The following is a 12,414-nucleotide window of genomic DNA, read 5'->3' as shown; positions in this document are numbered from 1 at the left end:
ATATAACGACGTTAATAGGAAGGTAATTAACTACCTAACTAAATACTGCTCCTACTGCCAGAAATACAGACGTTCCCCAGGCCGATTTAAGTTTACCCTTTATAAGGATTTTAACTTTAACTACTTAGTATATGTAGATATTATATATATTAACGGCAGCCTAGTACTATATATAATTAATAAGGCAACCTATTATTAAGCCGCCCGTTAGTTATAAAATATATCTATAAAGCATACCTAGGATATCTTACAGACCTACTAAATCGACACGTACGTCGGACCCCCGTAGTATATTACCCACGACACCGGTAGGAACTTCATTAGCAAGGAATTCCAGTAGTATGCTATAGCTATAGCTATCTCCACAAAAGCCGTTCCAGTTAAGGCGTATTAGTCTATTAGGCTTATTAAGTGAGCTTACCTAGCCTTATAAAGAGCTTACTAGATTATTACGGACGAATATAAGGATATCTAAAAGGAACTAGCTCTATAGATGGCCGTAAAAGCCATTAATAACACTGCTGGCCCAGACGGACTAGTACCTACCCTTTTAGTCTATAGAGCCTATTCAAGGATAAGCAAACTAGATTCTCCTACCCCGTCTATTACGGAACAAGTAGCCGCAATACAGAAGGTAATGGCCAAGATAGTTAAGCTACAGGCTAAACAAACTGTTAATAACGCCCTATACTACCATAACGGACCTAATACAACCCCAGTATACGACCTCCCGCTTAACTCTAAAGTTCTTATATAGCGTAAAAGCGGTAATTAGAATAGACCTTATTACCTACTAGCCGTAGAAAACGAGACGTGCTATATATAACTCCCTAGCGGGCTAACTAGCTTTAGAAGCACGTCCGTAAAACCCTACTTTCGGCCCAAAGACAACTATAACGTCAAACCAGATGAACTAGAAGCACTCGTCAAACTAGATAAACTAGAAGCACCCCTACCTACCTTAAAAGTCCCCTAGGAACTTACTAAACCCATTAAACCTATAAAGCGTAGTTGAGGACGCCCCCGAAAGCACCCCGTAACTAAGAACCCTATAATAAAGAATTACCTAACCTCCACAGGAATATCCGCAAGGCAATCTCCGCCTATAGATATATTAGTTCTAGTACAGAAAACCCTATTTACGGACTTATAATATAAAGAGATTAATAGACTACTTAAAAAGGGTATCTTTATAATTATAATAGAAAGAGACGTTCCGCAAGGCGCCCGTATATTTAATTTACGCTTTATTAATAAAATTAAGCACCCTAGTACTAATAAAGCTTTTAAAAAATCAAGGCTTATTATATAAGCCTATAATGACTAAGGGAAGGGCTTAGTCCTTACGCAATCGCCTACAATTTAACGAGTCAGCTAATAGATTATACTTATACTTATGCCCGGACTATAGTAAAGCAAACCTATAGCCCTTTACCTACGGGACATCTCGCAAGCCTATATGCAGTCTAATACCTACCTAAGTAAAGACATCTTTATACGACCACCCTATAAGCTTAACCTATAACTAGAAACAATTTTATAGGTTATAAAACCTCTCTACGGAGTACCGGAAGCTAGAAACCACTGGTTTAAGATATATTACTAGCACTATATTAGCAAACTTAAAACGGAATAGTTAACCTATAACCCCTGCCTCCTATATACCTAATTAAACGGCCTTAGTATTATTAGACTCTAAATAGATAATACCCTATTCTTAGCAAACCAGACCTTTATAGACGTTAAAGAAACTAAACTATAAAAGGCCAAGTTCTTAGCAAAGCCGTAAGAGCAGTTAACTAAGCAGAATTTAATTAAGTTTAATAGAGGCCTAATTACCCAAAAGGGCAACCTAATTAAGCTAACTTAGGAACGCCAAGCCTAAAACCTAAAGCCCGTTACAGTAAAGCTTATAGACCTCACTAGCTCCTATAAAGAGACCTATAAGACCGTAAATATAAAGGACCAATACGTCGCCTAGCGCGTAAGAGGCGCCTATATTACTACGGTCTGTCAACCCAAATCTACCTACGATTTATCCTTTACGGCCCAGGTAGTAGATCTATAAGAGGAAATTATTAAGCAGCTTAATAAGCGCATTCAGTAGCAAATTAATAATGCAGTAAGGGGACTTACTTTTATACCACTAGACCTAAACTCCCTTAGCCTACTGGTATTTATAGACACCTCCTTTACTAATAATAAAGACCTATTATTATAAATCGGCTTTATAATCGTACTTACGGACCGTAATTAGGACGCAATATACTATACTAGTCTTTAATTAAGTGCAAATAAGTAACCCGTAGTGTACTAGCTTCTAAACTATATATACTAGCTTATAGCTTTAATATAGCAGCTGTAATCAAATTAACGATCCAGAAGATTCTATAACTGAAGTAGTTACCCCTAGTTTTATACACTAATTTGAAGTCCCTTTACGACTGCCTAGTTAAGCTAGGTACAACACAGGAGAAGAGGCTTATGGTCGACCTAATATGCTTACATTAGGCCTATAAACGGCGCGAGATTATAGAGGTCAAATAAATCAGCGGCGGAAACAACCTAGTAAACGCTATAACTAAGGTAAAGCCGTGTTAAGCTCTTAAAATCTTAATTAACATAAATAAGCTTAATCTGGAGGTTATAGAATGGGTAAAATAAGACTAATAGAACACCTATAGTGCGTTCACGGCCCGCTAAAAGGCCGTACAGCTCATTATACAGCCTATTCTACGGACTATAAGCTATTAAGTAGAAAACGGTAAAAAGCTGCGGTGGAATTTAGTAGACTTACGTGACCTGCCGAATTCTGCCATGTTCTGCCATAGTGGTCAAATTAACTAATTACGATTTTCCATACCGGGTACGGAAAATCGCTATTGGCTCGATTAGCACTAGCGCCTTGGCGGCCCTTAAGATCTAACTTACGGCCAGCTTAGAGCACCACTTAGAAGGTAACCCAGAAGGTACCTTAGGGGGGGGTTTCTATATACTTTCTTTGCATCTTATAGTTCTATTTCCTATATATTTTCTTTTATATTTTGTAGTTCCATTGGAGTAATTACGGAGGCTATATATAGGTGGTTTCATTTTTCAAGTACCGCTAGTGTATAATTATAGCACCTGTCATACTAACCGCGTGCCTACACATTTGGTACGTTAGGTACGCGTTTATATATTTAGTGCACTAACTACTTACTTACGCGTCTAGTGCACTTATAAAGCACTAACTAATTAGGGGGAGGACGCATTAGTATATAGACTACGTAGTCTACCTTAATATAAGAGACAGTCACCATTATCTAAAAGAGCATACGATACTACATATATTTCGTGCCCCTGGATCTAACTTACTCGTGCCATTAAATTGGTACGAACACTAATTGTTTTTATCCCTTTAAGCTAGGGTTTTAAATTGGTTACAGTTTTTACCGCCGCTTATTAGCGGGAATATGTATTAGAGAAGTTTTTGGTTAGGGTATTTATAGCAATCTAGCGAACACGATTATAAAATGCTCCCAACTTCTTCCTTTCCCTTACTTTATATAGAAATTGCTATCGTTAACTCTTCTAACTTTTTACAGCGCTGAGGATTTTGGTCCTCTTAGACGTATCCTAAATTTTTTTAATATAGTTCCTCCTTATTAATTTTATATAGCTCCTTTTTAATTCTATATATTTCGTCCTACTTAAGTAGAAGTAGTTATAGGCGAGCTCCTAAGAATTGGCGAAAAATAAATAAGCTAGGTTCTTTATAAAGTAGTTTTATAAAACAAGGGTAGTTAGGACGAAAATCCTCTACTAAATATGGTTAATAATATTAATAATAGCTTGCTAATTACAGGCTATACTTATACCGTAATAATTCCTTATTATAAAGAGCTATACTTCCCGTATCTAAGTAGTAGAGAAGGCTAAGTTAAGGCTATAGCATTTTAGCTTATAGGGAATTATCTTTTTTAAAGGCGATAATGCCTAGAGTTCTGCAGCCGCTACTTTAGGGGCCAAATTATAATAACTAAGATGCCTTCCGTATACCTGTTTTTAAGTTAGCTCTAAATTTATCTATAATACTATTTTTAGGCATATATAATATCAAAGCGTTAGTACGTCCTATTTAGTGTCTAACCATATAATATATACGCTTTTAGCTTTAACTAATTAGTTAACTAAGTAGGTTAACCAGAAATTCCCTTACTAATAATATACCCATCTATAGCAGCCCTTTTGTTCTATAAGCTATCTAATTCTTACTTTTATATTATAACTAGCATGCTACCCCACTAATATAATTAATATATTCCTATATCACCACTCTATTTACTCTTTATTTAGATTAAGTCTACTAATACGCTATAATTATATAAGGTTTTATATACCTTTTCATTAAAGCTAATTAATAGGCATTGCGTTAGAGACGTTTATTAATAGTATTTAAAGTAAGGCTTAACTTATAGCCTAATAAGTATAAATTAAAGATATAGTGTTAAGGAAATAGACGCCTTAATATAAGAGGGTATCTAAGTAACGCCTTAACTAATCCCTTAATATTAAGTAGGTTAGCTATATAACCTAATTATAAGATAGAGCTTTATCTATAACAAATGCCTAATATTACGGCTTATACAATTGCCTCTAAACCAAAGCTTGTAAAATGCTATATTACGAAGATACTAAGCTAAAGAGAAGGAAAAGGGGTCGCTAGGACCGATGTAAACAAATATATAGGGTAAGCCGCTAAGGCGCTAGCTTTGGGCGGGCTAATTATAGGTCGGTAGAATATAGTAGAATTTGGCATATAACGTGCGATAGCGCCGTTATATTACCCCCCTCTTTAAAAAAAGCCTGCCCTTAGGCTTAGTTAGAAATAGGGTAGCACTAAGCTTATAAACATAGGATTATAAAATATAAGATAGGGAGATAAAGGGGACACGAGTGCGTCTAGACTAAGTATAAAAGGCGATTATGGGCTAAGTAGAAGCACTAGGCTAGAAAGAGTAGCCACTAAAAGTCTTAATACGGATCTAACTAATTAGATAACTTTAACCGGCGGTCAAAGTTCTTAGATATCTGAAATTTTACTATACTGGCAGAAAACGGCAGATAGCTATATTAGGGCTTTAGGGCGTTCTTATCCCTATACTCCTTCAGTAACTTATTATCTTTATTATACTAGCTTTCCATTTACTTATCTAGGTACTTTAGGGGTTTAGGTATATTAGGGTATTAGTTATAAAACTCTTTAAGCTTTTAGGGGCAGCTTATAAAGTTCTATATAGGGTACTAGGTTAGGTTTAGGTCGTAGCCCTTTTATTAGACATAGTATTTTAATATTCCCCGTACTATCTTATAGGCTAGTATTTTATTAACTTCCTATTTATCATCGCCGTTTACTTAAATTGGTAGGGGAGGCTCGTTCTTTTATCTGGGTAATAGGTTATTTATAGCTTTCCATAGCTTATCTGGTAAGAAAATAGGGTATACCCTAATTAAGTCTAGGAGCCTTATCTTATATAAGTTACCTATCTTCTTAAGGACCTTATACGGCCCTACTATCTAATAGTCTAGCTTATGGCTAGGTCGTTTAGTTTTCTAATTCCTTATTATAACCCAGACTATATCGCCGGGGGCAAAGTTAGGCTCTTAATAGTGTTTATTCGCCTACTATTCTATTAATTTTTAGGCTTTTTTTAGGTTCTTATAGGCTACCATCTAGACTTTCTCTAAGCGTTTAGCGTACTGTTAGGCCTTGCTATATAATAGCTTTTCTTATATAATTTAGGGTCCCTCTAGCCTTTTTTAGTTAAAGCTTATATAGGGTAAGTATCCTATTTCTAGTTAAATTAGGGCGAACCCTATAGAGTTATGGGGTAAGGTTACTTGGGCGTAGTCTATTAAGGGTAGTAGTTTAAACTAGTTATTTTAGAAGTAGTTAATAAAGGGCCTAAGCCTCTAGTCTAGGTATTAATTTATAATCTTTATCTAACCGTCTATTTAGGGGTAGTAAGCTATAAAAAGCTTTAGCTTAATACCTAGGATCCGGGTGAACTTATTCTAGAAAGCTAATATAAACTATGGCCTATAATTAGATATAATAGTATCTAGTAGTCCGTAAATTTAGTAAATTTAGTAGATATTTAGCTAGGCTGCCTCTTTAGTATTAATATTCTTATAATAGGGAATTAAAAACGGGCGTTTGCTAAAGTGGTTAACTATAACTATAACTATATCGTATCCGTTACGGTTTATAGGTAGTTTATAAAAGTCTATAAAGATATACTACTAAGGGCGCTCTAGTATTAGGAGTAGCTTAAGTAATCCTAGGGTTTTATCTTATGGGGTTATAGCTCTCTAGCAATCCTCGCAGTTCTATATATATTAATTAATATCTATAACTATTTTTAGCTAGTAGTAGCGGTAGTTAATAATTTTATAGGTCTTATTTTTGCCGGGGTATGCTATAAAGACTTAATAATAGGCTTCGCGGATTAGTTCTGTCCGTAAATTGTTAACGTTAGGAATTATAAGCCGCTTCTAGTATAGGAGCGATCCTTCCTCCGTTTTAAAATTAGGGTCTCCTTTTACGGCTTAATCGCGGAGGGCCCTTAGGGCGTTAGCCGTCCGGTTTATAGTTAGGAGGCGGTTAATTAGCCCTATTAGTTTGTTTAAAGACTTCCCTATTAGTGCTAGCTTATTCTACTAGGAGTTTGGCTTTTTAAGGATCTATGGGTTAAGCTGTTTTAGATAAAAGAGGGCGCGCGTCTAATATTAGATCTTTAGCTTATCCTAAGGTCCTACATCTTATTCTCTTTAGGTTAAAGTATTAGCCTTAAAGTTTTGCTTACTAAAGCGATATATAATTATAAAGAAAAATTAGAAGAGTATTTTAGCCTACTAGGCCTATTATCCTATAAGCTACTTTATAGTTATAAAGTACTTTAGGGCTTTATAATCTATATATATTTTAATCTAGGAGTTTATACCTTTAAGCTCTATATACTATTAAGAGAGTAATTAAATAATAGCTAGTATTTCTTTATTATGTACTTCGTAGTTATACTTAGCCAGGTCTATTATTTTTAAGAAAAAGGCGATAGGGTATTATTTACCGTCTAGATGTAACTGCGATAGGATTCCCGCTACGACCCTATTAGAAGCGTCCGTTTCTAGCATTAATTTAAGGTTTAGGCTATAGTAATAAAGGATTAGGGAAGAGATAAGCCGATTCTTTATCTCTTTAAAGGCCTTTATATAGTTATTATTAAAGATAAAAGGCATATCCTTCCTAGTTAGTTATATAAGAGGTTTTACTATAATTCTATAGTTATAGATAAACTAGCGGTAGAAGTTATAAAAGCTAAGGAAGAATTAGATCCCTTTTACTATATAAGGGGGCTTCTAGTTATAGATTGCCTTTACCTTCTTAGGGTCGACCTTAATTCCTTTTATAGTGTTACGGAACGTAGGTAGTAGCTATAGAGCGTATGTATTTAACGAGTCTATAAAACGTTACGCGATCGATTGTAAGGGTTAAGGGCGTAAGGAGGTAATATACCTACGCGTGGCTGATATAAGCTATATATAAGGTATATGCAAGAGCACAGGGCTCTCCTATGGAGGCCCCTACAGTAGGGTTCTATAATACTACCCCCCCTCCTATAGAGGCGGAGCTCCGGCGACGCTGTAGTTACTATATATATATAAAAGGGGCACTTAAGGTATAGAAAAGAAGAAAGGGGGGTATTGCTAAAGGTTTAAAATAATGTTATATAATAAGGCTTGGCATCTAAAAATCCGACTAATTAAATAACTTTAACCGCTGGTTAAAGTTCCTAGACATCTTAACGATATTTTAGTTACGTAATTACACTTTACCGCAATCTAATAGCAATTTGCCCTTATGTGGTAATATATAACGGTTTAACTCTATAAGGGCTCCTATAGAGGATTAGGTATAAAATCTCTGCTTAGGCCTAGTTTCTATAGGTTCGCGTAGTAAAAGTCGCTAATTAGATCCTTTATATTTTTAAAGTCTTCCTATAGTTGCCATTTTGGCTAATTTATATTGAATCCTATATATATAGCTCTATAGTAAAGCTGTTGTCCTTTACCTTTACCAAAGTATTTAGAGTTAATAATTTATTTAATGGTCCACTCCTTATAGTTCTTATCTTCGTTTTTATCTCGGATTAGTACTAGTAGGGGTTTAGGCTATATTTGCCCTAGTAAGGGGTTAGGCTAATAGAGGTGTAGTAGCTATAGGTAAAATATAGGCTATATCCCGCAGGTGGATAGGGTAGGTAGGAATTCTAGCTTATATACGGCTCCCCTATTAATAACTTATTTAATTAGATAGGGGCCAAGGTTTTTATAATTAAGTGACTTTATAGGCCTCTATATAGAGATATTACGTATATTTAGCNATACNTAGTNGCNAACNCGNATCTCCGGTAGTGGCGTTCTATAGTGGTTAGTAAAGTAAGCCTACTTTACTTAAGCCTAGGCCATTTCTCCCTTATAGTAGTTAAGTAGATTTTTTATACAGTCTATATGCTAGTTAGTAAGTAGCATCTTAAGGCGTTTTCTATATGGTAGTTTTTTATTAATAGGTTCTGGTGGCTTTATACTAGATTAGGGGTAATAACCCTTATTCGCGAAGAACGGTATAAGTCCTATAGTAGTTAAGACGTGGTTATTTACTGCGAATTTACCTAGTGGGAGGTAATCTACCCAGTTATCTTAACTATAGGCGACTACCTGTCGTAGGTACGCTTTTATACTAGCATTAGCGTTTTCTAATTACCTAGCAGTTTTATAGTAAAAGGATGTAGATATCTTAACGAAGATACTAAGGCGTTAGCAGATTTGTCTCTATATATTAGAGTTAAATTATATACCTTAGTTGGACGTAATTAAGTTAAGTAACCTATATAGTTAGTAAACTTTACGGAGGAAGGCGTTAGTAACATCGCTAACGGCTACGCCTTTAGTTAGGACATAGTGGCGCTCTTTTATAAGTCGGTACATTATTATAAGGATATTCTTATAGGCATAGCCGTGTTATTTATAGGGTAGTAGGTTAATAATAAAATCTATAGCAATATCTGCCCATCGTTATATAGGTACTAGTAGAGGGTGTAGTAGTCCTTAGTACTTTATATTAAAGGCCTTAGCGCGCTTATAACTATAGCAGGCGCCTATAAAGCGTTTAACTAAGTCTATTATTTTTGGCCAGAAGTAGTATCGGCTAAAAAGCTTATAGGTTCCTTTTTTGCCTAGGTGGCCGCTTAATTAGAGGTCGTAGGCTATTTAAATTAGTTGCCGTTATAAATTTTCTAAGTTGGGGATAAATAGGTAACCTCTATAATAAAGCCTGTTCTCTTTTACTTCTAAGGCTGCTATATTAATCTAGCCTAAGCTTTAGAGGTTAGTGGGCAGCGTATAGGCGCTAGTGGTTTTTGTGGTAATAAGTTAATATAGTAATGGGTTAATAGAGGTGTTATATACTATAGTAATAAGCTCGTTAATTTTGGGAGGTAACTTTAGTTTTATAGTATAAAGCTAAGGTATAGTTAGCTCTATTATAGGTAGTATACCTAAGGCTAAATTTTATATTTTTAGGATCATCTATTATTGGAACTAATTGCGGGGGTTATCGTTAGACTAGGGAAGGTCTTATAAGCGGCGTATTAGGCTATTAGGTTTAGTACCTTATACTCCTAGTCTATATATAATTTTAAAGTTAAAACTAAAGAGGAACTCGTTCTAACGTGCTTGGCGTTAGTTTAGCTACTTTATAGTTATAAAGTACTTAAGGTTACAATAGTCCGTAAGGACTTTAGTTAGCTAGTTAGGCTCTACTAAAAAAAGTTCTAATTAAAATTCTTTAAATACTTGTATAATTATAAGGAGTTCTTTATTATAGATCTTATAGTTACACTTTTATAGTATAAGCTTAGACGAGTAGAATGCGACTAGGTAAAGAAAACTGTTATCGCCCATCTAAAAGAGGACGCCAGTGTTAACGTAGTCTAAGGAGTTGGTTTTAAGATAGAGTTGTCGTCCTAGTATAAAGTAGGCTAGGATAAGTGCTTTAGTAAAGGCATTTTTAAAGTCTTAGAACGCCTTCTCGTATTTAAGCGTTTAGGTAAAGCGTAGGTGCGTTTTTCTTCCTTTTATAGAAAGGCCCTTTGTTTGTATTATTACTATAAGTAGTGCTACTACGCCTAAGAAGTTGTATATAAATTTTTAATAAAAGTTAGTAAAACTAAGAAAGGCTTATACGTCCTTAATGCAATTAGGGGCTTACTATTTGGTAATTATTTATACCTTCTTAGGGTCTATATAGACACCCTTAGTAGTAATAATTAGTCTAAGGTATTTTACTTCTATAACTAAGAATTTGCATTTCTTTAAATTAATATAAAGTCCTACGTCCCTAAGGCGCTATAGGACCTTTTAAACGTATTTAGTATACTTAGAAGGGTTATTGCTATAAATAAGTATATCGTCTAGGTACGCGGAGCAAAAGTCGTTAAGGTAGTCCCGTAAGGCGTTATTAATATAGCTTTAGAAGGTGCCTAGGCTATTATATACGCTAAAGGGTATAATAGTATATTTAAATTAGCCAAAGCGTAATACGAATGCGGTTTTCCATTTATTACCTTCCTGTATTTAGAGATAAAGGCGGCGATAATATTGAGCTTAGTATAGATTTTGGCTTAGCTAAGCCGCTTAAAGGTCTCCCGTATAAGCGGTACTGGGTATTAGTTTTTAATTATAATAGTATTAAGTCCTTTATAGTTAACGTAAAATCGGATACCTCCTTCTAGCTTCTTAGCGAGAAGAATAGGGGCGGCTGCTAGTAATATGCTGGGATAAATAAACCCTTTATTAAGGTACTTGTTAATATACTTTCTTATAACTAGAAGTTTATCTTTTAATATTAGGTAGGGTCTCTTATAAGGTAGCGTTTTTCCTTATTTAATATTAATGGTATAGTTATTAGGTCGATGTGGGGGGAGTATATCTACGCCCTTTTATAAGCATATGTTAATAAAGTTATAGTACCTCTTAGGGAGGAGCTTGCGGAGTTCTTCGTTAGTAAGTCCTTTTTTAAGTTTTATAAACTTTTTAAAGTCTAAAGGTGAAAGTCTATAGAGTTCCGCAGGGGCGTTGTTTTTTAAAAGGTTAACTATATCTATCCTATTACTATAGAGAACGTAGTTCTATTCTTTATTAAGCTTATATAGTTATAATTGGGAAGCTATAGTAACGGTTTAGCCTTTTCTATATGCTATGCGGTAGAAGGCCGCGGCACTTATATAGTGGTAGTTAGTCGTAGGTAAGGTAATAAGGGGTTTCTTAGGTTAATATCCTGGTAAGTAAATAGAGGCGGCTAGGCTATGTCCTAGGTAAGTCTCTCTACAGTATTTAGAGTTAAAGGTTACTTTTCTCTTTTCCTAGTTAATAGCGGGGTTGTATTATTTAAGCTAGCTTATTTTAAGGATAATAGGGTAGTTAGTAAGTGGTATAATATAAGCCTAGAGCTCTTCTTAGTGCCCGTTTATATTTAAGTAAAGTTATACTATATAGGTAATCTTCTATACGGTATAACTACTATTAGCGAGTTATAGGGCGCGGGCTTTAGTAAGGGGTAAGGTAGGTAGGTTATAAGTACGTATAAGTTAGGTATCTATAAATTAGTTAGTAGCTTTGCAGTTTGTTATAGAACGGCTTTTATATTATTTTATAGCAGTAGTTCCTATTATAAGTAAAACTATCTATTTCCGTCCGTTTATCTTTACTAAGTTATCTATTAAGTAGGCCGATATATAGATCCCTCTATTATTAGGGCGTCCTAACCTATAACTTAGGGCTAGAACTTAGCGTTTTCCGCTTCCGTATCTAATTCTACTACTATTACTACGTCTTCGTTTTATATGGTAGTGGCGCGTAGTAATATATTTAGTGTTTAGGGTATTAGGTTAGGTATTAGGTGGCGGGTACTAAACCTAGCTATTAGGTAGTTTAGGTTATCGTAATAATAGCCTTTTTAATAGCATCTATAGCAGCGTTCTAATTTCTGGAGTAGCTTACGCTCTCTATCTAGGAGTTTTTACGGAAAGGTTAGTATAAAGAGGTTAATATTAGCTCCAGTGGTACTTAAGGTAGTAGGCGTTGGTAGCTTAGTATATATAGGTTTAGTAGGCCCAGAGGGCTTCTATAAAGAGGTCTTTAAGTAAAGGTTAGTAGTAGCAATCTAATTTAGTCGTTATTTAATCTTCTATAGGGCTGCTACTATCTTATAAACATCGTTATAGTTATAGCTGGCGGCTACGTAACTAAGGTAATAAGTAACTTTTTTAAGGAGATCCTCCTAGTCTTTAGTATTATCTTAGGTAAGGGCTC

Source organism: Cenococcum geophilum (assembly GCF_001692895.1).
Source record: "Cenococcum geophilum 1.58 unplaced genomic scaffold K441scaffold_10, whole genome shotgun sequence".
Classification (NCBI taxonomy): Eukaryota; Fungi; Ascomycota; class Dothideomycetes; order Gloniales; family Gloniaceae; genus Cenococcum; species Cenococcum geophilum.
Note: the sequence above shows the minus strand (reverse complement) of the source record.